Source organism: Dreissena polymorpha, chromosome 2 (assembly GCF_020536995.1).
Source record: "Dreissena polymorpha isolate Duluth1 chromosome 2, UMN_Dpol_1.0, whole genome shotgun sequence".
NCBI lineage: Eukaryota > Metazoa > Mollusca > Bivalvia > Myida > Dreissenidae > Dreissena > Dreissena polymorpha.
In genome coordinates, this window is record NC_068356.1 from 80,346,831 (window position 1) to 80,371,912 (window position 25,082).

Here is a 25,082-nt window from a genome sequence, read left to right on the forward strand (position 1 = left end):
AATAGCAGTTTTTCACAAAAATAAGGAAATTGCTACACAAAATAGCAGTTATAACAATATTTAATGAACTCCAAGATACAAAATTAGCAGTCGACAATACTTTGTCCTGGATAGGGCTAAATAGGTGTTTATCATGGTATAAGGCCCTGCACCGTGCACTCCAGTCCGACATGGTTCTCAGGGGTGGCAAAATCTCAAAAAACTATACTTGTCCACGGACAACCATTTAGGAAATTTAACTTGTCCGTTGCTGAACTACACTTGTCCGTTAATGTTTACATGTATATAAATTATAAACGCATTTATTGATTAATGTTAAATAATGTGGAATATATCAAAATGAGCATGATTTGCTTGTTTTGTTTATAATTGTATTTCAATGGTACATTCATTATAGCAGTATATTATAAACAATATAAAGACTTTCTCAAACTTTAAATCTTGCGAAGCTAGTGTTATTAAAAGATGTGTTGAACATAAGTACATTGTAATCTTAACAAATTAAACTAGTCCAATATGTGGACCTCATCAGACTGAGGCTCTGCACCGCTACTGGTAGCAATTTGATTATCATCAACTGGTAACCATTGAAATCTCTGAGCCAAGTTTCTTAAAAAGTTCTGGTGCGTTTACTTAGATCATATTTTTCATCATAATCTTTCTTAGTTTTTTGGGAGGTGGGCTGCTCAAAGCTTCGGGTTTCTGCTCCGTGGTTGAAGATTAAAAAAAAGTTTCATCTTTACCGTTATAGTCGTCTTAAATAACAAGGTAGACCGTGTTTTGATTATCTTCGTTTGATACGTTTTATTTCCGTCTGATTGTAAAAATAAAGAAACCAGTCTGTACACTGTCTAACAGTCGGACCGAATGTTGAAAATGCGGCATGCTCGCGGTCTCTTATAGAAACAGGGAGTCCACTGCGCAGGAGAGTGCACGTATTTTAGCTTGATTGCTCCGCAAATAGCACTGACAATGTAATCGCGTGTCAACATCCGGTTTTGTAAAACTTAATTAAAGCTTTAATACAATGTATTTATGTATACCTAGACGCGACTTTAAAAAAACTTGTTGTCCACGGACAACATAATTGAAAAAAATCAGTTGCCCAGACAAGCAAATGTACGACTCGGGCAACTCGGACATTTGATTTCGCCACCCCTGAGTTCTTCGAGTTTGAAGGGGAAAGGGTGGGGTGTCAAAGAGGAAGGGAGGGGTCGCAATGCAGCCAACAATCCCAGGTTACTGGACAGCCTCGTCCTTTCTTGTAGTAAGAAATGCCATAAAATATGATTATATTAAAAAACTGGAAAATGTAAATGGTGGACAAACTTCATACTCTCATAAAAAATGTATTAAAATAAAGAAGACCAGGTCAATGCCATTGGCCTGATTTAGAAAGTGCGGGGTAGAACAATAAACCCATTAAAAGCTAAAATAAAGGTTGTGTAAAAGCGACACAAATCCAACACAATTATTAGATAACATCAGGTTTGTGCAGAGATTACACATTTTAAAAGAAAACAGTCACAAGACTGTATAATTAGGTGGGTGTTGGCTGCTCTCCCTCCCCCAATGACCTAGATTTTGTCAGTTATTTGACAATCTAGTAAGTATTTGGCGAGGGCAGAGAAGACCGGGCCCCTAGCTGCTCCCTTGGGGTCTAGCACGTTGGAAAGGTTAAAAACTAGTCCATGGGAGTGCAATGCAGCTTCGAGGTGGTCCCTCTGCGCCTTATGGTTAGGACAGTGCAGCAGCATGTGGGGCGCAGTGAGAGGTTCCTTGCACCTAGGACATGCAGGGTCTATACCGAGGACATATTTTCCTGCGCCACCGGGTAATAGGGTGGTTCCCATCCTCAGGCGCGTGATGGCTCTGTCAAGCACAATGCTTGCTGAGTATCTGTCAGGCGGCCTGAGGGTTTTCGCAGGTCTGGTAAAAGTATGTCGACGGGAAGACAAATTGTCGGTCCGGAGATTCCACTCGCCCAAAACAAATTTCTTTGTCAGGGAGTAGATCTCAGAAGGTGCCAGGGGTTCCCCAACATCTACGGCCCCCCTCAAGAGGCCCTCTTTGGCCCCCCTGTTGGCCTGCTCATTCCCACTGATGTTGACATGTGCTGGACACCATACTAATGTGACCTTTAAAGACTTATCTAGGCACTGTTGATGAAGTTCCAAAATGCTAGCTAAAATATCAGGCCTAGATCTGCTATTTCTGTTTTTTATGGACTCAAGAGATGACATTGAGTCTGATAAAATAGCAGTTTTAGTAGGTTTATTGACCAATATCCAGCACAGAGAGAATTTAATTGCCAAAAGTTCTGCTGTAAAAATAGAGAGATTGTTGCTGAGCCTAATGTTTTTTGAAGGAATTACAAAAGAGTTGGCTACCAAACCAGAGTTAGGGCATTTGGAGCCGTCAGTGTAGATTTTTAGATGCTCAGCATACATATTATCTATAAGAGAGAGAGCTTCTGACTTGATGAGTTGTGGCAAGTCAGTTTTTCGTTATTTTATTAGAGAGTGATAGGTCAACATCAATGGGTCCAAGCGTCCAGGGGGGGGCCTTGGAGGGCCTCAGTTCTGCTACATGTACCTTGTCGAGACCGGCATCCTCAACCAGGGTCCTAATACTCGCACCAAAAGGTAGGGCGACATGCTTACGCTTAAGTATTTTCCCCTTGATAAAGGTGCCAGTCCCGACAAGTTTGTTAACGGGGTTTGAACCATGCCGAGACTTAGCCCTGGCCCAGAATTTGAGGGACTGTTGTTTTCTACGCAAGTCAAGAGGTAACACACCGGCCTCCTCCTCTAGCAGAGCACCCGGTGTACAGTTTAGGGCTCTCAGAGCTATCCTTAGGGCCTTATATTGAATGGCATCAACCATTTTTAGGGCGTTTGGCTTTGCACATGCATAGATTTGGGCTCCATAATCTAGCTTTGGACGTATAAGGGACTTGTAGAGTGTTAAGAGGCTATTTTTATCTGATCCGAAACCTGTGCCTCTTAACATTCTCATTAAATTTAGGTCCCTTTTGCACCTTTCTGCCAAATATTTGAAGTGGTGAGTAAAAGTTAACTGTTTATCTAGGTACATACCTAGAAATTTCACCACTTTTTCAAAGATAATTTTGGTGCCGCCTAAATTTAAGTCCAAAGAGTGCTGAAATTGTTCGCCAAATAGTACTCCTACTGTTTTTGTTGGAGAAATTTTGAATCCCCATTCAATTGCCCATTTCCATATGGAGTCTAATCCTGCTTGAGCCCCCTTTTGCAGGCGTAACATGTTAGACCCCTTTAACCAAGTGCCTGAGTCATCGGCAAACTGGGAGATAACCATTCCTGAGTCTTTTACGGCATCAGGTAGACCGTTTACGATGAGGGAGAACAGCGTTGGGGATATTACGGACCCCTGTGGTGTTCCGCGGTCAGTTATTGCTACCTCTGATAACTCCCCATCGACCCTGACCTGGATTTTACGGCCCTCTAGGAAAGCTCTGAGGTAGTGGAAACAGTATCCAGTGATTCCATAGTCAGCTAGCTTTTTTAATATGCCAAAGGTCCATGTTAAATCAAAGGCGGCCTGAAGGTCCAAAAAAATTGCTAATACTGATTGCCCTTGATTTTTTGCAGAAAGAATATCATGTTGTAGTCTAGCTAGCCGATCAAGAGTAGATCGCCCCTTCCTAAAGCCAGACTGGAAGGGGTTTAGTATATTATTTGATTCCAATAAGTGTTCTAATCTATTTTTAATCATTATTTCTAATAATTTACCTGCATGTGATGTTAGACTTATTGGACGATATGAGTTTGGATCATTTTTGTCTTTACTGGGTTTAAGAATTGGAATCACTGTGGCCTGCTTCCACTCGGGTGGTATCCTGCCTGTCCTATACACCTGATTGAATAGGTTAAGCCAGATTTTTAGAGTTATGGCTGGCATATTTTTAAACATTTAATATGCTATTTTGTCAGGCCCCGTGGCGGTGTTGCTCCTGCTGTTAATGGCACTTAATAATTCTGTAATAGTGAATGGTAAATTGAGAGGCGTGCTGTTATCCCCAGGCTCATTTAAAATATTTCGGTGCTCAGTCTCAAACCGCTTTTGATAATTCAGAGTTTCAACGGGAAGGTTTGAGTCACTGGAGACAGATTGGAAATGTCGTACCAAAAATTGAGCCTTTTCTCTTGGGGTAGTGGCAATTTCGCCTTTGTATTTAAGTAGCGGCACAGGGGTGAATAAATTTCCTTTAATTCTGTGAAGTTTTTGCCAAAAATCCCTAGTATTTTTCTTATTAATGATAGCTGAATCACAGAATTCTTTCCAATTTTGAGTTTTTGCGTCCAAAATAACCCGCTTTGCCTGATTTTCGAGGGACCTATAATTAAGAAGATTATGCTCAGCGGGGTTCTGTTTAAGAATTTTTAAAGCATTTTTACGGTCCTGTACCGCATTGGAGCACGCCTCATTCCACCACGGGACCCTATTTCTGGCTTTAACCTTGGCGGAGGAGACCGGTATGCTACATTCCGCTATGGACAGTATCTTGCTGGTTAAGTTAATACAAAACAGATTAGGATCCTGGGAGTGAACATCTGCAAGGGAGAGATCTGAGCAGAGGTCCCTAAACTGAGCCCAATTAGCTTTTTCCAATAAAAACTTTTGCTCTCCTGAGCATTGGGCCTCAGTTCCCTGTGCAATATAGTTGAGCAGGGTAACCTGTTGTGGGAGGTGATATACTGTTTATGGTTTATACAGTATATGGTTTGGGTTTAAAATATTCCAAAACATCATCTACCTGATGAAAGCGTTTACAAACTATCCATAAATGTAACTCGAAAAGAATAAACTAGTAGTAAATGGAGTTTAAATAGATGTAAACATGTTTTTATTTTATTGTAAAATGTGCAATTGGAAAAAAATCTGCCACTCCAACTTAAATAGCATTAAAATCAAAGGGTAGAAACACACATTTTTTAAAAAACAATTTAGTAACATGAGTTTAGTAAATTTGCAGCTTCCATTTATATTTTTAAGATGTTTAAATACATTTGATGCTTCAAGAAAATATGCCATTAACTCCTTGTTTCACCTTCAATTCTGCCGTTTTCCCCTAATTCCAATAATAAAAAAAACAGAATTAATATCGTATATGCTTTTCAAATATGTCCACGACTCAATTCGATACATTGTCTATAGGTTTATATAAGGTCTAATAATCAGTATAATCTGATATAAACCTGATGATTCGAATAAATTGGTACATGTCGGCTTGTTTAACATACTTTTCCGCCATTTTCACCCAAATTCAAATCCAGAAAACTAACATAATTAATATCGTATATGCCTTTCAAATATGTCCACGACACAATACGATACATTGCCCATCGATTTATATAAAGTTTAATAATCAGTATAGTCTAATATAAACCTGACGATTCAAATAAATCGGTACATGTCGGCTTGTTTAACATACATTTCCGCCATTTTCCCCCAAATTCAAAACCAGAAAACTAACATAATTATCGTATATGCCTTTCAAATATGTCCACGACTCAATTCGATATATAATGTCTATCGGTTTATAGAAAGTTTAATAATCAGTATAATCTAATATAAACCTGATGATTCAAATAAATTGGTACATGTCGGCTTGTTTAACATACATTTCCACCATCTTGAAATCTATCCTCTACCGAAGGCTACTATTTGCAACCTGATTTCATGACTTTATCATCATAATCTCACATAAATATACATGCGTAACTGATTTTGAAAACATACCTGTCATTGTACCATGTGTATTTGGTCTCGATGATCGTTTAATAACGGTGATTATGATGATTTTTTAACCTAACAAAAGTCGTCGGATCCACCATTTTCATTTTCAGCTTTAGACGAGTGCGCATGCGCGAAAACTGCACTACAGCATATTCGGCTTAAAATCGAGTTTCGGATCCCTCTATTATACATCCCTGATTGTCCACACCAATTTTGACACTCTTTGTTTCAGCATTTTTATGCCAGTGTTTAATTGTCCCTTTGTTCGTCACCAACCGATTATCTCGATATGATCGAATACTGTCAAGACATTAACGAAGAAAACATGCAGGGTGTCATAAACCCGGGGACCTATACCCTGCATATACCACATATGTCTGGTCATTAACACAATTTATGATACCTCCATATCATCTATTGGCATATTGAGCAGTCATTTAAGCAAATTACTTAATAGTTGCTTTAATAAAATATTTGAACATATTCAACAAATAGAGTATAGACATTTGTCCGACATGGATTGACAGGAACTATTAAATGTATAATGTGTATTACACTGGGTTTATTCGCCAGTTTAAACATAATGTAACATAACGCACACAAAACGCACATTTGGGGCATTGTTGGATTTATATAATGATCGAAATTTGTACCACATTTCATACAATCTTAAATAGGCAGCCATCTGGATCAACAAATCATTAGCCTCGGGTTATAATTACCGGACACGAATATTTGCTTACCGTATGTGTCAATCTTCGGTCATTTCCGTATGTATTCGTAAGGTGTCCGTTGCATACGTATATTTAGGTTGCAGACACGTGACTTAACAAACGGCCAGTCAGAATTGTACATGTAGACACGTGACGTTACACAGCAAATCAGAATTGTACACATAACACTTATCAAAGCTTTCGTTGTTTATATCTATATTTATGGACAGTCTTACTAAAACGGCCGAACATACAAGTCGCATTATTGGTGGCTTTCGCGGGATGGGCCCGTTGCGGGCTTCGCATGTATCTTGTATTTGACAAACATTTTGGAAACGTTGTGTTGTGTTAATAAGCAGAAATAAAACGCAAAGAAATCAGAAATGAACTTTGTTGGTTACTGTGTCTTTTACACGAACAATGTGTAATTACGCTACACAGTACATTTTATGGAGCCGTGTACCATGGATACGACCGAAGTACGATCACAAATGCGATCACGTGCCGAAAAAATGAAAACATCACAACCACAACGCGACATGAATTCAGGTCAGTTGTTTAAAACAATTATGGCAAACTTGGAGAGGGAATTTCAAAATTTATAAAGTAGAAAATTAAAGTAAAAGGCGTCATGACAACGAAATTTTTAAGAATTGTTTTAAAGAATTTAATGTAGTTAGATGTTAAAAATAACAGTGTTGATAATAAATTATGTACGAACAAATTTTACAAATATCAAAATCATGCCAATTTTGCATTTATCGGTACATTTTTATAAATAACGGTGAATTGAGAATAAAAAGAGATATTTGAGTTTTACGTGTAACATAACGCACACAAAACGCACATTTGGGGCATTGTTGGATTTATATAATGATCGAAATTTGTACCACATTTCATACAATCTTAAATAGGCAGCCATCTGGATCAACAAATCATTAGCCTCGGGTTATAATTACCGGACACGAATATTTGCTTACCGTATGTGTCAATCTTCGGTCATTTCCGTATGTATTCGTAAGGTGTCCGTTGCATACGTATATTTAGGTTGCAGACACGTGACTTAACAAACGGCCAGTCAGAATTGTACATGTAGACACGTGACGTTACACAGCAAATCAGAATTGTACACATAACACTTATCAAAGCTTTCGTTGTTTATATCTATATTTATGGACAGTCTTACTAAAACGGCCGAACATACAAGTCGCATTATTGGTGGCTTTCGCGGGATGGGCCCGTTGCGGGCTTCGCATGTATCTTGTATTTGACAAACATTTTGGAAACGTTGTGTTGTGTTAATAAGCAGAAATAAAACGCAAAGAAATCAGAAATGAACTTTGTTGGTTACTGTGTCTTTTACACGAACAATGTGTAATTACGCTACACAGTACATTTTATGGAGCCGTGTACCATGGATACGACCGAAGTACGATCACAAATGCGATCACGTGCCGAAAAAATGAAAACATCACAACCACAACGCGACATGAATTCAGGTCAGTTGTTTAAAACAATTATGGCAAACTTGGAGAGGGAATTTCAAAGTTTATAAAGTAGAAAATTAAAGTAAAAGGCGTCATGACAACGAAATTTTTAAGAATTGTTTTAAAGAATTTAATGTAGTTAGATGTTAAAAATAACAGTGTTGATAATAAATTATGTACGAACAAATTTTACAAATATCAAAATCATGCCAATTTTGCATTTATCGGTACATTTTTATAAATAACGGTGAATTGAGAATAAAAAGAGATATTTGAGTTTTACATTATTTTTATGAGTTATAGAAATAATGAAATTAGAGGCGAACAAATCATTGAGAATATTTAAAGAATTTTATATAAATTGTGTTTGATTATAATATAGATTGTATACGAACGTGCGTTTTGTCGCACACATCCATTTTAAATTGTTGGTATTTTTTGTAAAGTTCCATTTAATTAAAACGTACAAGGAAATAATAATATCTTATATAGTTTTGTTTATTATTTAAATAAAGAAACTTTGGCGGTGGTTTTATTTATTAATATAGTAGAAAAAACTCGGAGATGATACACATATTCAAAGAATTTACCTAGATTTTACATTTACGGAATTAAGAATTTAGGAATTTAGATTATTTAAGACAGTTTCGTTTATTATTTTAATAAAGAAAATAAGGCAGGTTTTGTCTATTAGAATGATAAAGAAAATTAAAGAGGACGAATAAATAAAATTATTGGAAAATTTAAAAATAGTTTTCCGAATTGTAAAAGAAAGAAAATATGAAATAAGAAAAATAATGTTGATTGCGAATATGAATAGGGCAGACACACACAAAAAAATATTATGTAAATATGTATATACGTCATTGTGTTATTGCAAATATATGTAGGATATCGGTAATATTGAAGGTCTTGAGTAATTTTAAGTAAGAATTTAATGCGATCTGACGCGTATAGCGCAGTTAAAATATAACGATATGTACGCATTAAATTTCTAATATAATTGTTTAAGGGTTACAATTATATTTTATGAGCACGGCTGACTGATCAGCGTTCGGACATACCGAGCCCGAGGTTGTGATAACCTTAGCGTCCTCATGAGTAAGAGAATTTATTCCTGTGCCATCGAAGCAAATTACGCTATGGACAGAAGATGCGATGTCGCATAAGAATTATTTGAGTAGTTCGATTAGGAGCAAAGACCTGAATTTTGAAGTATGCCGATACGTGTTCTTATATTATGAATGCATATATATAAAAGTCTGCCTTGTCATATTTGCGCATTTTTACAAGTGCACAGGTCAAACATGTCAATAAATCTATGCCCAACGGCAAAACTATAGTGATAAAGATGAGGTTTATGAACAGGTACGTCTGTCATTACCAAATACTCTAGGGCAATAAAGTGGCGCGCGCCTGTCAAAAATTTACAGGCTGCACGTGCGTAAAATGACAAAATACCAAAAAGTTGAAATAGTTATCATATGATGCCTAAGGCGGTACACAGGTCATAGTAAGTAAATGGCTTGTCAGATGTCAAACTGTCATGTACTTATCCGAAGTATGTTTTGAGGAATTGACTTATATTTTTCGTTGTAAAGAATTTATTTTTTTGAATAAGATATCACAGTAAGTTGTCATGACGATACTAAACAATAACTAAGGTGATATTTATAAATGTTTGCCATGATTTTGAACAACTGATACTTGTATCACCACGACGCAGATAAAAATATCGAGATTTGAAGACAACGCCGAAGAAGAGCGACTTCGCGAGACAACGCCTTCCACAACGAATAGAAGAAACAAACAACATAATTAGAATGGAACATCACGGCGTTTACTCTCAAAGTGAATACCTGGTTCTATCGCTAAAAGAAGACCAACGCCAGAAGATTTCGAAGGACAACTAGTGCCGCAACACTGGACACAATACTTGTGACGTTAAACACTATACAGTAGATGCAGCCGTTCAACTGTTTGACGTGCGTAGATAACGCATTTGGAATGATACTTCCGAGGCCTAAGACATCAAGGAGAACACTGCTATAGTTAATACCTCGTGAGCATTATGGCCAATAGAAGATCTTAATGTCCCAAGAGAAATGAAGACGCTGGAACCAAGAACAAAAGTACAATCAACAACAACAGAAACAACAATGCGATCACAAAGGTTTTAACATACGTCACAATTGATAAGCAACGCGGTACGCATCAACACCATATCCAGAGACAATATCACGATGGATTCAACAACAGAAACAACGACGTGATGACGGCTGGTTCAGCGACAAAAACAACAGAAACCACGATGACATATCCAGCCTCGATGTGAACCTTGATACGCAGATGAGTGCAACCGACCACGTGCGATTTGCCTACACAGCTTTGCGATAGATAGAGCTTCTTCACGAAAGTAATGGTAGATAACATCACCCATGAATCAACATAGACAGAAAACAACAAACCAAGACATCTACATGACCGCAACAGGTACATATTCAACCCGGGCAATACCTACTTCGAATGGACAGCACAGGAGGTCACTAGTCAAACAACGCCTGTAGTGTTACGTGGACAATCGATCAACGTCATTAAACATTGATACATGATATTGTAAGACACTTGTCATTCAGGATTTGATCTTTCTAAAGATTTTAAACCATAAAATATAAAATCTTTCTTTAATGAAAATGAGGTGTGTCGCATAATTGGTGTATTTCATGTATATTCCTTGTTCGGTGTAACTGAAACATAATATCTGTCTTCATGAAGAAATGCATAAATGGGCATCATATGTCATCGTCAAATTAGGCGAGAAAAAATGCACCAAGTTATGGCCCATGGCTGGGTTCACTAATTTGTTATGTCTATTGTAAGCACATGCAGCACTGTTAATTTGTGTATATTTTCATGTTAAATGACAGGTGACAGTTAAACAAACGTGGTCTCGCTTAATTATTGGCATATATATGCACAAGATATGTAAGTCACACATAAAGCCATCCCGTATCAGGTAATTCAACTCATGTTAAAGTCAATCATCCAGACAGCCGTCACCCAATTTATTTGTCCATTATTGTATAAATTGGCATCTGCGTTGTATGAAAGCGAGTCTTACTTAAACGGCCGAACATACAAGTCGCATTATTGCTGGCTTTCGCGGGATGGGCCCATTGCGGGCTTCGCATGTATCTTGTATTTGACAAACATTTTGGAAACGTTGTGTGGTGTTAATAAGCAGAAATAAAACGCAAAGAAATCAGAAATGAACTTTGTTGGTTACTGTGTCTTTTCCACGAACGATACGCAATTACGCTACACACTACATTTTATAATTACGTGACAATAACAATGAAGTGTTTATAACTATAAATTTTAAATATTTTACAAATAAATGATACACACTTAACGTATTTAACGGGTAAATGCAAATGTAAACTCCGCTATAACATGTAAAGATCGTGCGTTACTGCAGTGTTCGAAACATCATCGCGAAAACATGCAAACACGTTTGATCATAGTAGGGATATAAAATACTTGCGTAAAATAAATTAAATGTATAGATTTATGGTATCATAAAATGCTAGATTTGTATCGCTCATTAACACTAGTAAAGAGTTTTCAATATACATGTACATGTCAGTTCAATTTTCAAAATATTCAAAAGAAAATCATTTGAATGCTAATTAAATTTATTTATATTTTCATTCAATGTAAACGAAACGAAAATTTATTCAATGTAAAAGAAAATTAAAACAACATTAAAAGATTGAAAGGTTTGTCGCTTTTTAAGGGCTTTGTTTTATTACTGATTCAATGCACCTCGCTGATGATAAATAACACTTTCGCATTCACACTACTTCTTATTATAATCAAATTATCATATGTTTAATTATTTTTAAATACATTTCTTAACGTCTTACTTTAACAAAGAATACGTGTATAGTTTGTTTGTGTGAAATTGTCAGTATTTAGTCTTCCGACGACCTTTACTCTTATACAATGTAGATGGCGCGATCGAGAGTGTTGACGGCCAATCTATTTTTAGTAACGGAAAACCCCTCTTGTGACGTCACACAAAAACCTCCTATTGTAATCACAGGTGGTTAGCGTGTGGCTATGATATTAATTAGTGAAAACATCATTTTGAATGATAAATAATCAAATTATAACGAAAAATTAACTTTTCTGGAAAAAAAAATCACTATCAAATATATATATAACAAGGTATGCAACTCAAAATCACCCCAAAACGGGGTGCATCGCTTTGAACAGTCATATTTTCATCAATTGTGCAGCGATTTTCACGATCTTGGTCTTATTCAACACAGAAATGAATTTCCTTTCTGGAAATGTATATGTCTTGCAATATTTTTACAAATGCTGGGTCAACATTTAAGAAATAACACGATACACAACTCGCATGACCCAGTTGACAATGATCATGCAGTCTTTAAGACTGAAATCTTCACGGAGTAAAGGGTAACTTCCCTACAAAGTTCATGTAGCTCGATACCATAATTCAATAAAACGTATGAAAAAACATTATTACCGTTTTTGTCGTTACATTATGCATCAAGACTAACTGTCCAGCGCCGTTTGAAACCTTTGTTTACATACATTTCAACTAACTGACATTTTAAACACGCGAGTGATTTCATTGGTCCAATGCGGAGGTGTGTCTTTACAACTGGAGATTTCATTCATAAAGACTGCATGATCATTGTCAACTGGGTCATGCGAGTTGTGTATCGTGTTATTTCTTAAAAGTTGACCCAGCGTCTCTTACGATGTTCATATGTGGATGTAAATTGTTTCGTTGCGAAGTCTACGTTTTGTAATGGCGTCTCCAGGGTTCTCAATAAGAGCCGGCCGCCGGCAAAATCGGCCGTTTGAAATCAGATTATGGACGGTTGAAAATCGCTCATATTCGGAAAATCGGCCATGGACTTTTCGAAATTTGCGTGTCTTTTCGGTAATTTTGCTCCTTTTTGCTATTTAGTAAAGACGTCGCTTGATTATCTCCCTTCACGCATTACAACAACAACAACAATGAATAGGGAGCAAATTGAAATCGGTCAAAAAGCAGTCAAATATTTTGACGTTCTTTTCATCACATGGTGAGTTTTTGTTCCTGATTGCTTGCATTTTTTTGTGTTCATGCAAAGTTTTTGTTGTTGTGAAAGTTTGTTTTAATTCAGTTACGTTTCAAACTAGAAATGTCACGCAAAATGTGCATGGTAGACGGACGATCAGCGGTACCCGACGATCAGGCCTTTTCCGCCCATTCCTGTAGGGCCAATTTCGGCCCCATACCCTATCCAAAATCGAAGTTTTTTCCTTATCAGAATAAAATGTACCAATTGGAATCTTGTGCAAAACCCCCCGTCAAAATCGTAAAAATTGACCCTAAAAATCCAGTGCAATTACGTATTCGAAAGTCGTTTTTATTCGAATTATGATACACTTTATTTTTTCATTTATCTTTTGTTAGTTAAAAAACGAAAATTCATAAAATGCACACAAAAATGCTCAAATTTAACTGCCTGATTGACCATTAAAATAGCCATAAAATGGCCCAAAATAAAGGAAATCAAGTGCTCAATTTTAAAATTTTCTGGGGGAACATGCCCCCAGACACCCCTAGAAGGCCTGTTGGTTTCACATATTTGCCTGTTGGCTCAAAAGTTATTGAGAACCCTGCCGTCTCTTTCAGATTTTGTTATATATTTTTCATTAGATTCACCTTGAGGACAACGGCGTGATACAATCATTGACATGTCAGTGTCCAATGAGGGAATTCAAATGTCATCATGTGGCTGCTGAGTTACTGTTTGGGAAATGCATAAAATTGCATATTTTTGTATTGCTTATGTTTGAAACAGGTTGTAAATATACTAAGAGAAAATAATTATCTGTTTACTATTCATGATACTTTTTTCAGCTAACAATTACATTTGTAAGTTCTTCGTAAAAAACACAAATATCCTCACAAGGAATCTAGGAGCAAATGCTTGTGTTACTATAAGTATTTAGTATGTCTTGTATGTATTAAAGCTTTTAAAAGTTGTTATTAAATTAATTCATGATACAGATACAAGAGAGCGAGCAAAACTGACATTAAGTGTTCCTGGATCAAGCGTCCGAAATTCACACCACCCAAGAAAACTGTGACGATGGCGGAAATGTATCCACCAAATCAGCCTGGATACAGGTAAAGAGCAAAAGAATTTTAAAATGATTAAAAAAATGTCATCTCAAAGCTTTTATTTTGAAATAATAAAATTGTGTACTCTATACAGGGTTGGCATATTGACCGGTCAATTGAGTATTGACCGGGCCGGCGGTCAATACCCGGTTAAAACCGGTCAATACTGGTCAATACTGGTCGATTGAAAATTGTAGCATTTAAACATGACAAAGGAAGAATATAAGCTATTCTATATTAAATCAATAATTAATCTGTAATTGATAAAAAAAATTGAGTTATCTATTGTAAAAAAAATCTTTAAAGCTGTAAAAAATACTTCTTTATTATTTATGGAAGCAGTCTCAAATACAAAAGAACGAAGGCAATATCTTTATCTCAGTGTATCACATCCGTTACTGAAGTATTATTACTATTGTAGTTACCATAGTATTTCACTGATCTATTGATATATCTACATGTATTTGATAAGCTGATGGACAAACAGAACTCTTGTGGTTTCTAGGGTCATAAATGATCTGGCCCCTTAGCCTTAATTGGTAATAAACTGCATGCACTGGTATGTCTCTGATAGTGACAATGAAGCAAATCTGTCCTTAGGCTATTTCATTTCACTCACACAAAATGAGATAACTTGCTTTTAATGTTATTAATTTAATAGTTACTTCTAACTTGTCTCCTTTCTATATTAAGAGGGTTTTCATATTTTAAAGTTCAATTGGTCACCAAATGAATAAGCAATCAAAGTTCTTGATTTTGGCAACAAATAATGTTTGCAATTGTGGGTCTACTCTAGACTCTTCTTTTCAATTATTTCTTTCATTTGATAATTATTTCTTATTATGTTGTTTTTTTATATCAATGGAAAATAAAATATTTTTTCACTATTTTGTTAAAGAAATCAAGGCAAGAATACATGACAAGAAAGGGTTGTGTCAAAGGTGCCATGTAAGGCTCTATTATCAGTTTTGGGTGCCCTAACCTGTATAGGTGAGGAGACTGTGAAAGACTGTGGAGACAGTGGGGCATGAGGAACAACTTATACACAGTAATTGACAGGTTCTTGTTGAATCAAGCACAGAATTTTCTGAGCATTCATAATTCGTTAGAATTGAAAAAAAAAATCAATCGACCAGAAAAATCCAATTGACCAACTTAACTCATTTGCAAAATTTTGAGAGATTGGCCTACAAGTTGCATGAAAAGGTATAAATTAGTGGGTATTAATAGCTTAAGACATTATTGGCAACATGTCTGTTTAATTGATATTATCAATATTGTTTAATTCAGCATGGAATATTAATCAAAATTGGGGGTAAAGTTCAATCGACCAGTATTGACCAGTAATGACCACTTTGGGAGTATTGACCGGGGCGGTTTTAACCGGTAAAAACCGCCGGTTAAAACAGGGGGCGGTCGATTGGTGCCAACCCTGACTCTATATAATTCTTATTCGAACCATACTAGATCTATTCATTAACTCATGGGAATAATTGTATTCATAATATTTCTTAATGCAATGTACCTTTTTTTTCTCATTACTCAGGGCCCTAAACAGATCTGTCTCAGATGATGACATAACTTTTATTTATAAACAACTTGGACAGTTGGGTCGCTTTACAGGTTCGCATAAGTGGTCCCTGTTAGAATGTTTGTTCCTGTTATCATGATTTTTTCTGTTAGCATTATTGGTTCTGGTTAGCATTATTGGTTCCTGATGCATTTTTGGTTACTGCACTGTTGAGTGGTTCCTGTTAGTATGAGTATTTCAGGTACATTTGTTTGTGCTTTAAAGCGTTTGAATATATATGTATATGTTAAGCAATGATTTTCATGTAAACAAGTACAAATAGTGAGATATTTCTTATTAAGTTATCTAATTGGCAATTATGTAGTTGTGATAGTATGACTTATAAATAATAATTCCAAAAAATCCTTGGTTATGTCAAAAATTATCAATACCACATGGTCTTGTTTATTTTTCAAAAATCATGAGCATTATTTTAATGGTCTTTTGCTAATATGTGACCTGTTCTTTTTTATGTTTGAAGCTCTGCATTGGATTATGGCAGAGGAGCCACAGACACCGGATGTACTAGTGCCTCTCCTGAATGACTTGATGATCCATCCTGATTATCTGGGAGCTGAGGACCTCCACACATGGCTGAGACGACAGTTGCTGGTGTCGCACAAAAAGATCAACCAAACCACTGCAGCAACTATTGGACAGAGGGAAAATGCCTTATGGGCAGCTGTTCGCAAGTTGAGATTTACCGCCTCTAACTTCGGACATATCTTGTCAGCGTTTGACAAAAAAAAGTAAGTGCTAGTACATATTGCTATAATTTTAATATATATGACGCACATGTCTTCATTTTATGTGAGTTAATATAAATTTAAACTGGGTGGTCAATATGAACTTCTTATATATGTTTCTCGACATTAAAAAATAGACTTGCTTTACTTTTTCTGCCATGTTTTTAATGCATTACTGTTGTTTATTTGTAAATAAACATACAAGATAAATAAGTGTTTTTATATGTTTTTCAAGACTGACAGTGTCTTTGAAAAAAAGACTTCTGAGCGCGTATAACCTGGAAAAAAGGGCACCTGTGCAGTGGGGAGTAACACATGAGCAGGTGTGCATAGCTGAATACTGTAAGGTTGGAGGAGTCGCTGTACGCCCGACAGGCAAGTGGAAAATGTTTTTTTTTATAAGTTTGAATTGATCTTTAGTTGTAATAGAATTTCATAATGTGTTTATTCTCCTGTTAATGCAGTTATGCTTTGTAATAAAATTAATTTTTAAGGTCAAATCTTATGTTCTATCATTTTATTACAGGAATTTGGCTGCACGAGTCTGGTGTCTTGGGTGCAACACCAGATGGTTTTATCGAAGGCGTTTTTAGGGGTTTAGTTCATCAACAACATGACCAAGCAACATGTAGTGCAGACATCATAGAAGTAAAGTGCCCCTACACCCCAGATACATGACTATCCAGGAGGCATGTTCATCTTTCAAGGATTTCTACCTAGGTAAAACTATTATTTCTACATTTTCAAGGTTGTAATGCATATTGATATTATATAGTATATACAATTAAAAAAAATATGCATCAATTACCCATTTTGCATACAACGTGCAATTACATCCATTCCTATAATTAAAATCAGTGTGATGTAAAAGATGGTCTTGCTCTTACAATCTCTTTATGTATATAACACTACTACAGGGATTTCAATAGATTTGTGAAAACCAGGAGTCAAATGGCTCCTTGCTTGACATTTTCGGGGGTCAAATAAAATAATCAGGGGTCAAAAAATGAAGTTATCTGTTCCTGAATAATTTTTATATAGTCTGTAAATGTTGTTTTGCATATACTAAAATGAAATACTATGCAAAAAATAATTGGTATGATAAGAAATATATTTTGAAGTTAGCTTCTTTGTTACATTTGTGTCAAAATGATGCTATGCAGATTATTTGCAGGAGTCGAAAGACCATCAATTTCAAAATCAAAAGCATAAATAAGCATGATTGTGCTTCAATTGAAATTCCTGCTACTAGGTGACAATTGCCTTATAACACATGGTTGCATACTCATTTCAGATCAATCTTCTGATGGACAGCTTTCCCTCAAGCAAGCCCACAGCTGCTGGCATCAGATTCAAGGACAGCTACACATAACAGGAACTAATACATGCGATCTTGTTGTGTGGGCAAATAAAGACTTGCAAGTGATCAGAATAGCAAAGGATCATTTGTGGTCTGTCAATCTGTCAAAAATAATTGATTTTTATATTTCGAGCTTTTTACCATCACTAAACGAATAAAGGTTACATTAAATCTGAGATGCTATTGGTATGAATTGGTTATAGTTAAATTGTACTATCTTAGAATTTATTACATGCATAATCTTTTATACCCAGAACTCCGGGCGTTTTTCCTTATTGCTTTCAGATATTGACCTGATTCTGATCACTTGATATTTGTGAGGAAACAGTAAAACTAAACATCTACCATGGTCTAAAATATCCATTTTAAGCATCTGTTTACGATTGAAAAACCTGAAAATTATAAAGCGTTGCAAAGCTAAACGATTGAATAATTTGGAGAGTTCTGTTGTTGTTGTCATATTTTGTGAAACTACGAGGATTGCCTATATAAAGTATAAAATACATTCCACATTGTATGAGCACAGATGGCCGAATGGTCTAGATTGTAGACTTACTCCAGGATTCCAGGGGTCAGTGGTTCGACCCCAGTTGAGGACTACACCTTTTGTTTTTATGCCCCCGGTAGGGTGGCATATAGCAGTTGAACTGTCCGTCAGTCAGTATGTCAGTATGTGTGTATGTCAGTCTGTCCGTCCGTCCGAAAAAAATTTACCATTGGCCATAACTTTTTCACTATTGAAGATAGCAACTTGATATTTGGCATGCATGTGTATCTCATGGAGCTGAACATTTTGAGTGGTGAAAGGTGAAGGTCGAAGTCATCCTTCAAGGTCAAATGTCAAATATATGGCGTCTGTCCGTCAGAAAGCTTTAACATTGGCCATAACTTTTTCAATATTAAAGATAGCAACTTGATATTTGGCATGCATGTGTATCTCATGAAGCTGCACATTTTGAGTGGTGGAAGTTCAAGGTCAAGGTCATCCTTCAAGGTTAAAAAAAATAAAATCAAAGCGGCGTTCTTATGAAGCTGCACATTTTGAGTGGTGGAAGTTCAAGGTCAAGGTCATCCTTCAAGGTCAAAGAAAAAAAAACATTTAAAAGTGGCGTTTTCATGAAGCTGCAAATTTTGAGTGGTGGAAGCTTAAGGTCAAGGTCATCCTTCAAGGTCAAGGTCATCCTTCAAGGTCAAAGGTCAACAAAAAAATCAAAGCGGTGTTCTCATGAAGCTGCACATTTTGAATGGTGGAAGTTCAAGGTCAAGGTCATCCTTCAAGGTCAAAGGATAAAAAAAGCGGCACAATAGGGGGCATTGTGTTTCTGACGAACACATCTATTGTTATTCTAATCTTGTTTTTGTAACTGGAGCTTTTTAGATCCAAAGTTTACATTTATCAATGTAAAGCATTTAATGGCAAACTTCAACACATGCCAAAATCTGTGAAAAGGCCCCTTTGAAGAAATATGTTAATACATGTACTACCAAAAAGTTATTTATATATTATTATATTGTTTATATAAAGATAAATGCACCATATTGTGACAGTACGATATTCTTTAATTCTACATTTTCAGCAGAATGTTGTTTTTATGTCCCCCACCACTATATTGGGGGACATATTGTTTTTGCCCTGTCTGTTGGTTGGTTGGTTTGTTTGTGCAAACATTAACCATAACTTTTGCAATATTGAAGATAGCAACTTCATATTTGGCATGCATGTGTATCTCATGGAGCTGCACATTTTGAGATGTGAAAGGTCAAGGTCATCCTTCAAGGTCAAATATATGGGGACATAGTGTTTCACAAACACATCGCTTGTTTTTATAAGTTTTCATTTGTTCATGTCGTAATTCATGCATGCCTTTCAACAGCAGCTTTATCATGGTCAACTGAGTTGCCATAATCAATAAAATTTAATTGTTTTTATTTGGTTCTTTGTGTTTTACGCCCCCCCCCCCGATAGGGTTGAATATACCAGTCATACTTTCCATCTGTTAGATGTTTATGAAATAAAAATACAGAACAACAACCAAATGTGCATGTTTTGTTATTTAAACAATACACACAAAAGTTCACAAACATACAAGCATTCCATTTAAAATTGACATAAGCATATGCTAAAATTAGAAATACAAATTGCCAACTAAAATGTAATAACCATTCCTCTGCACTGTCTTCAGAGTGTCTGAAGAGGTTCGCTCCTTTCAACTACTATGCTAGCTAGACTGAAACTTGCTTCAGCAAAGAGGATCAACTCTTTATGGTACATACAAGTCTCAACTAAATCCATTCTTTTTACAAAAAGATTTGGGAATACAGCTTCATATACACGTAATATTGTTTGAAGGAATTTTACAGTTACACAAAGTAGGGATTCCAAGCCAACTCGAATGCAAGGGATCCATGGATTACTAAGTACTGCTAAAGTACTTCGATATTTGAGAGCTTTAATTTGAATCAATCTCATATTTATCTGCTATTTCCTTTAACAATGGATCCTGAAGATTAACAAGACAACAACACAATTGAAAAAAAATTGTCGCTAAATGTCTGTATTATGCAGGAATATGATCTAAAATATCATAATTATTTATCCTTTCATTTGCCCTTTCTACATGAATTCGGCTCCTTCCAATTTTAAAGCAAAGTAAAGCTTCCTCTTTTGTGAAATGGCCTTTACTAGAAAGAAAAGGAGGAATGTTTCAGGAAACTCCCGCAGGAAGTTTATCAAAAATATTGAAGCCCTTATCAGCCAAAATCAAGTCACTTTGTTTAAGTTGCCCTAATATTTTGAAGTGATCAACAATAGCTGCATCTGATGTAGAACCTGGATAAAGATCTGAACAAAAAACTAATGCACCATTTGGAGCAACACATGTAACAGCTTTTACAGTATGTCTACTTTTATAATTACTATAAGAAAGTGTTTGATGGTTCATGTTACAAGGAACATGCTGCACAATTTCTGTAGCATCCATTGCAATTCTTGCAGAACTAAAGTCTTCAAATGACTTCCGCATGGATCCCTTGCATTTGAGTTGGCTTAAAATTCCTACTTTAAGTACAATTCCTTGAAACAATATTTCATGAAGCACAAAAATATATGTATTTATAATGTTCGAAACAGTTCTTCTGCTTGTATCGAATCTAACCGCCAAATCTAAGTCCATACAATTCAGACGTTATTTCATAAGGGTGATTAATAGTTGATCCTCTAGGCTGAAGCAGGCTACAGTCCAGCCAGCATAGTAGTTGAAAGGAGCTAACCTCTTCAGAACACCCACCAGGACTTGGAAGACATCGACAGGAAAAGATGTGTAGAGCAGCATCTGAAATAAAACAGTGTGACATGCACATATTGAGTTGTGAGTGAGCAATGTTTTAACTGTGGTAGGAAATAAAAAGGATTAGAAATTATATACAAATAAAGCTTTTTAATACAATCAAAATTACATTTGTACTCCACTGACTTTACTCCATAATTTGTGTAACAAAAAATCGTTCGGATTCAGTGATATCATTATTCTATATGTTCCTACTTAAAAAGTAAAGCAATTAGCCACTTATAAGTATATAAAAGTCATTCATATACTTGTGCACAGTATCGAAATGATGGATTGTACAGAATTTCAAATGGAACAACAATTAAGAAAAAAGAAACTTGTATTATAACCAGAATGAATGATATATTTTGTTATGTATTTTTTCATCGAGTTTATTTTACAAGTATATAAACAAATACCTTATCATTGTCACCAATAATGTCCTGAACCGACATTTTGGATGGGCGCACTTTCATGCGGCCAAGTTCATCCTCTAGACGGGCTATCTCCCTTTCTTACTCTTGAACTGCAAATGAAAAATAATGAAAACTTTTATTATTAAAATGTTGCTGTATATTGATGTCAATCAGTGATTTTTTACATGCGAGTCCTGCATCCTGTACTCACAAAAACCTCTAGAGATGCAAAGTTTCGAATTATGTGAGTCCCAAAAATGCATTGAAATTTCTCAAAAAATAATATCGTTTAATAATTGGACTCATTCTTTTAATTCTGGGGCTCATAGAGTTGCCAGTTATCGAGTCCCAGGACTCGGATGAGAAAATATGTTTTAAAAAAAATCACTTGTCACGTCGAACACTGTATTATGTGAGTTTGGAATAAGACATCAAACTGGGAATGGATATCATTTTGGTGATTTTCTCAAACAAAACTAATCATTTAAGATCTGAATTTATTTTTTGTAATATTTTATCAATACTTCAAGCTTAAAAAGAAATTTTCCATGACTTTTTCATTAACAGTGATTGTTTTTTTTATCATTTTAACTGTATTTTAAAACTGTGTTCATGCGTGGCATGGACACAGTTTTATTTTATGAGGATTATAATAAAAATTCATAAAAAATCCAGTTTTGTAGTAAAATCAATTTAAATGAAGCTATTATATATGCAAGTATCTATTTTAATCATAATTTGTCAAACTAAATAAATACAACATGTAAAACTGCACATTATGCACAGTTGAAAAACACAATTTATTCCCAAGTTGATGTCTAATTCCATCTTCACATAATACAGTGTTCGGTGTGTGAGAATTAAAGTAAGCATTATTGAAAAAATTCTGTAACATACTAGATTTTGTTGGTAGTTCAGCATCAATGTCATCATAAGCCCTGTAGTCATGCGTGTAATAATTATGGTCCTGGGAAATTGTAGGTACATCTACTGGTATGCTTTCTTTCACATCTTCCCTTTCCATCAACTTTTGCATCTATTGTAAGAAAATAATTAATATAGCAAAAACGGAAACTGAAGAAACCTTATCAGAAGAGAAATTATTGTTATTATCCACTTCTTTTATAACAGAATACCAACTATAAACATAAAATGAGGACATCTGGGATCAGCACCATTGAATGGTCAATGCGAACCATGATTTAATACTGTTTTTTATGAACATATACTTAGGGACTTGGTGCATTCTACTACAAATTCTGCACTCAAATTTAAACAGTTAAATGTAAATTTAATTTGCTTATGTTAAAAAAACAACAAACAAAATATAACATGTTATAATAAATATTCTACACTTGTTACTATGATATTAAAAAAAAACAGAAAGTTAACTTTAACAATATTTTGTTTAGTATATAATTTTAGTAATTTACCTTCTATGTGTGTTCATTTCTGGGAAATGTAGAGCTTTCTACTGATAATTAAAAATAGTTGGTCCATTTTATTTCTTGAAATTCTTGCCATCTACAAAATGACAGCTACATATCCGGTCATTCCCGTTAACATCCCTGTCCGCTCGTCTGGAAATAATTTATTTCTTTTTCATTACGTATGTAAATAATATCTGCAACATTACATTTGATATAATCATTAAACAAATTATACCGTCATAAAATGTGTTTTCTTGTTAATGGATACATGTCATACCAATCAATTCACTAAATAAACTTAGCCGTCTTTGATTCAAAACATATGCTTCAAACTTTATACTTACTCTACAAATATAAATGTTCAATGTATGTAAACAAAAAAGTTGGCGTTAACAATCCGAAACGCTTCATATCCGAAAGCGTTCACACTCGTCAAGGGTAAACAAACTGGTTTGTGATTGTGCAAACAAAATCACTATACCTGCATCTATCAACACATTTCTTCTTCTCCTTTCGGTTTATGGGGAACCTGAACAGACTACAGGTTCCATTGCCCCCAGTCCTGTGCACACAATGAATGGCAAAGCAATACACCATTTCAATGCTATAGCTGATGTACCCGGAAGTTCAAAAGCGAAAGTGAAAGTAAACGAGACTTACATACCCTATTTACCCATATGGTTATTGTTCATAAATGTTGTAACTTGTAAAGCTTTCTTCTTATATTGTAAGATAAGTTTGGAATGTTTTTATTTAAGAAATGAGCCGGTGATTTACCAATTTTCACGACTTATTTGTGGGAATGTATAAGTTAATGATCTGTTAAATCACAGACGACATTGTTTGATATTGAGGTTTCATTACACCCCTTAAATATATTCTGTACTTGGACTACACTAGTTGAGTGAGATACTAGTGTCTTTTGTCTTAAGTCATTTGAAAAATATTTAATGCAAAACTTAAACCATTCTATGGTTCAATAATATTATATATAAAACGCAATCAATAAACAAATACTTTTGAAATTACTCCTCAAAGTTTGTCATTCCACAATGACTCTTGTACGGAATCCGGATAGGGCCAAGTTGAGTGTCGCGTGTCGACCTTCGAGGTCGACACACGACATTCAAGCGACATTCTCTCGACGCTCAATACGACGCGCGACAATCATGCGACAATCAATATTTGAGTGTCGCATATCGCGCTGGGTTTTAGAAAAAAATATTGTAGAAAATCTTGACTGTCGACTGAATTGTCGCGCGTCGTATCGAGCGTCGAGAGAATGTCGCTTGAATGTCGTGTGTCGACTTTCGAGCACGACACTCGACATTCTCTCGACATTCTCTCGACGCACGATACGACGCGAGACATTCAATATGATATATCGCGAAAATGTCGCCTGTCGACCTAAAAATCACTAGGTCGACACACGACATTCTCTCGACGCACGACATTCTCTCGACGCACGATATGACACTAGCGATATATCGAGCCAATATCGCGCAAGTGTCGTATGTCGACCGGTGTGGGAGTAATTTTTTCATCTGCAAGCAAGGTGTCATAGTAACTTTTTCAGCTGAAGGAAAAATAGCGGCATCTTAAAGCAGCAATAACAGCAGCAGCAGCAACAGTAGCAGCAGCAGTAGCAGCAGCAGATGTAGCAGCAGTAGCAGCAGCTGCAGCAGTAGTACCAGTAGCAGCAGTAACAGTATTAGTAGTTGTTGTAGTAGTAGTAGTAACTGTAGTAGAAGCAGTAGCAGCAGCATCATTAGCAGCAGTAGCAGCAACAGCAAAGCAGCAGTAGCAGGAGTAACAGCAGTAGCAGCAGTAGAAGGAGTAGCAGCAGTAGCAGTAGTAGCAGAAGTAGCTGCAGTAGTAGTAGTAGTAGTAGCAGTAGTGTAGTACCAGTAGTAGTAGCAGTAGTAGTAGTAGTAGCAGTAGTAGTAGTAGTAGTAGTAGTAGTAGTAGAAGTAGTAGTAGTAGTAGTAGTAGTAGTAGTAGTAGTAGTAGTAGTAGTAGTAGTAGTAGTAGCGGTAGTGTTA

At 35.8% G+C, this 25,082-nt stretch overlaps 1 long non-coding RNA gene and 1 pseudogene across 1 annotated transcript; one reads left to right on the forward strand and one right to left on the reverse strand.

The window, feature by feature from the left end:
- Positions 1-12,490: 12,490 nt before the first annotated feature.
- LOC127867753 (uncharacterized) lies at positions 12,491-19,793 on the forward strand (annotated as a pseudogene).
- A 177-nt stretch (positions 19,794-19,970) lies between these two features.
- Positions 19,971-23,660, reverse strand: LOC127870353 (uncharacterized). Its single transcript, XR_008044773.1, has 5 exons — positions 23,522-23,660; positions 23,044-23,190; positions 22,508-22,646; positions 21,614-21,720; positions 19,971-21,200 (listed from the first exon to the last, which is right to left on the reverse strand). It is a non-coding gene; the product is annotated as an uncharacterized LOC127870353 (long non-coding RNA).
- Between the last annotated feature and the right edge of the window lie 1,422 nt (positions 23,661-25,082).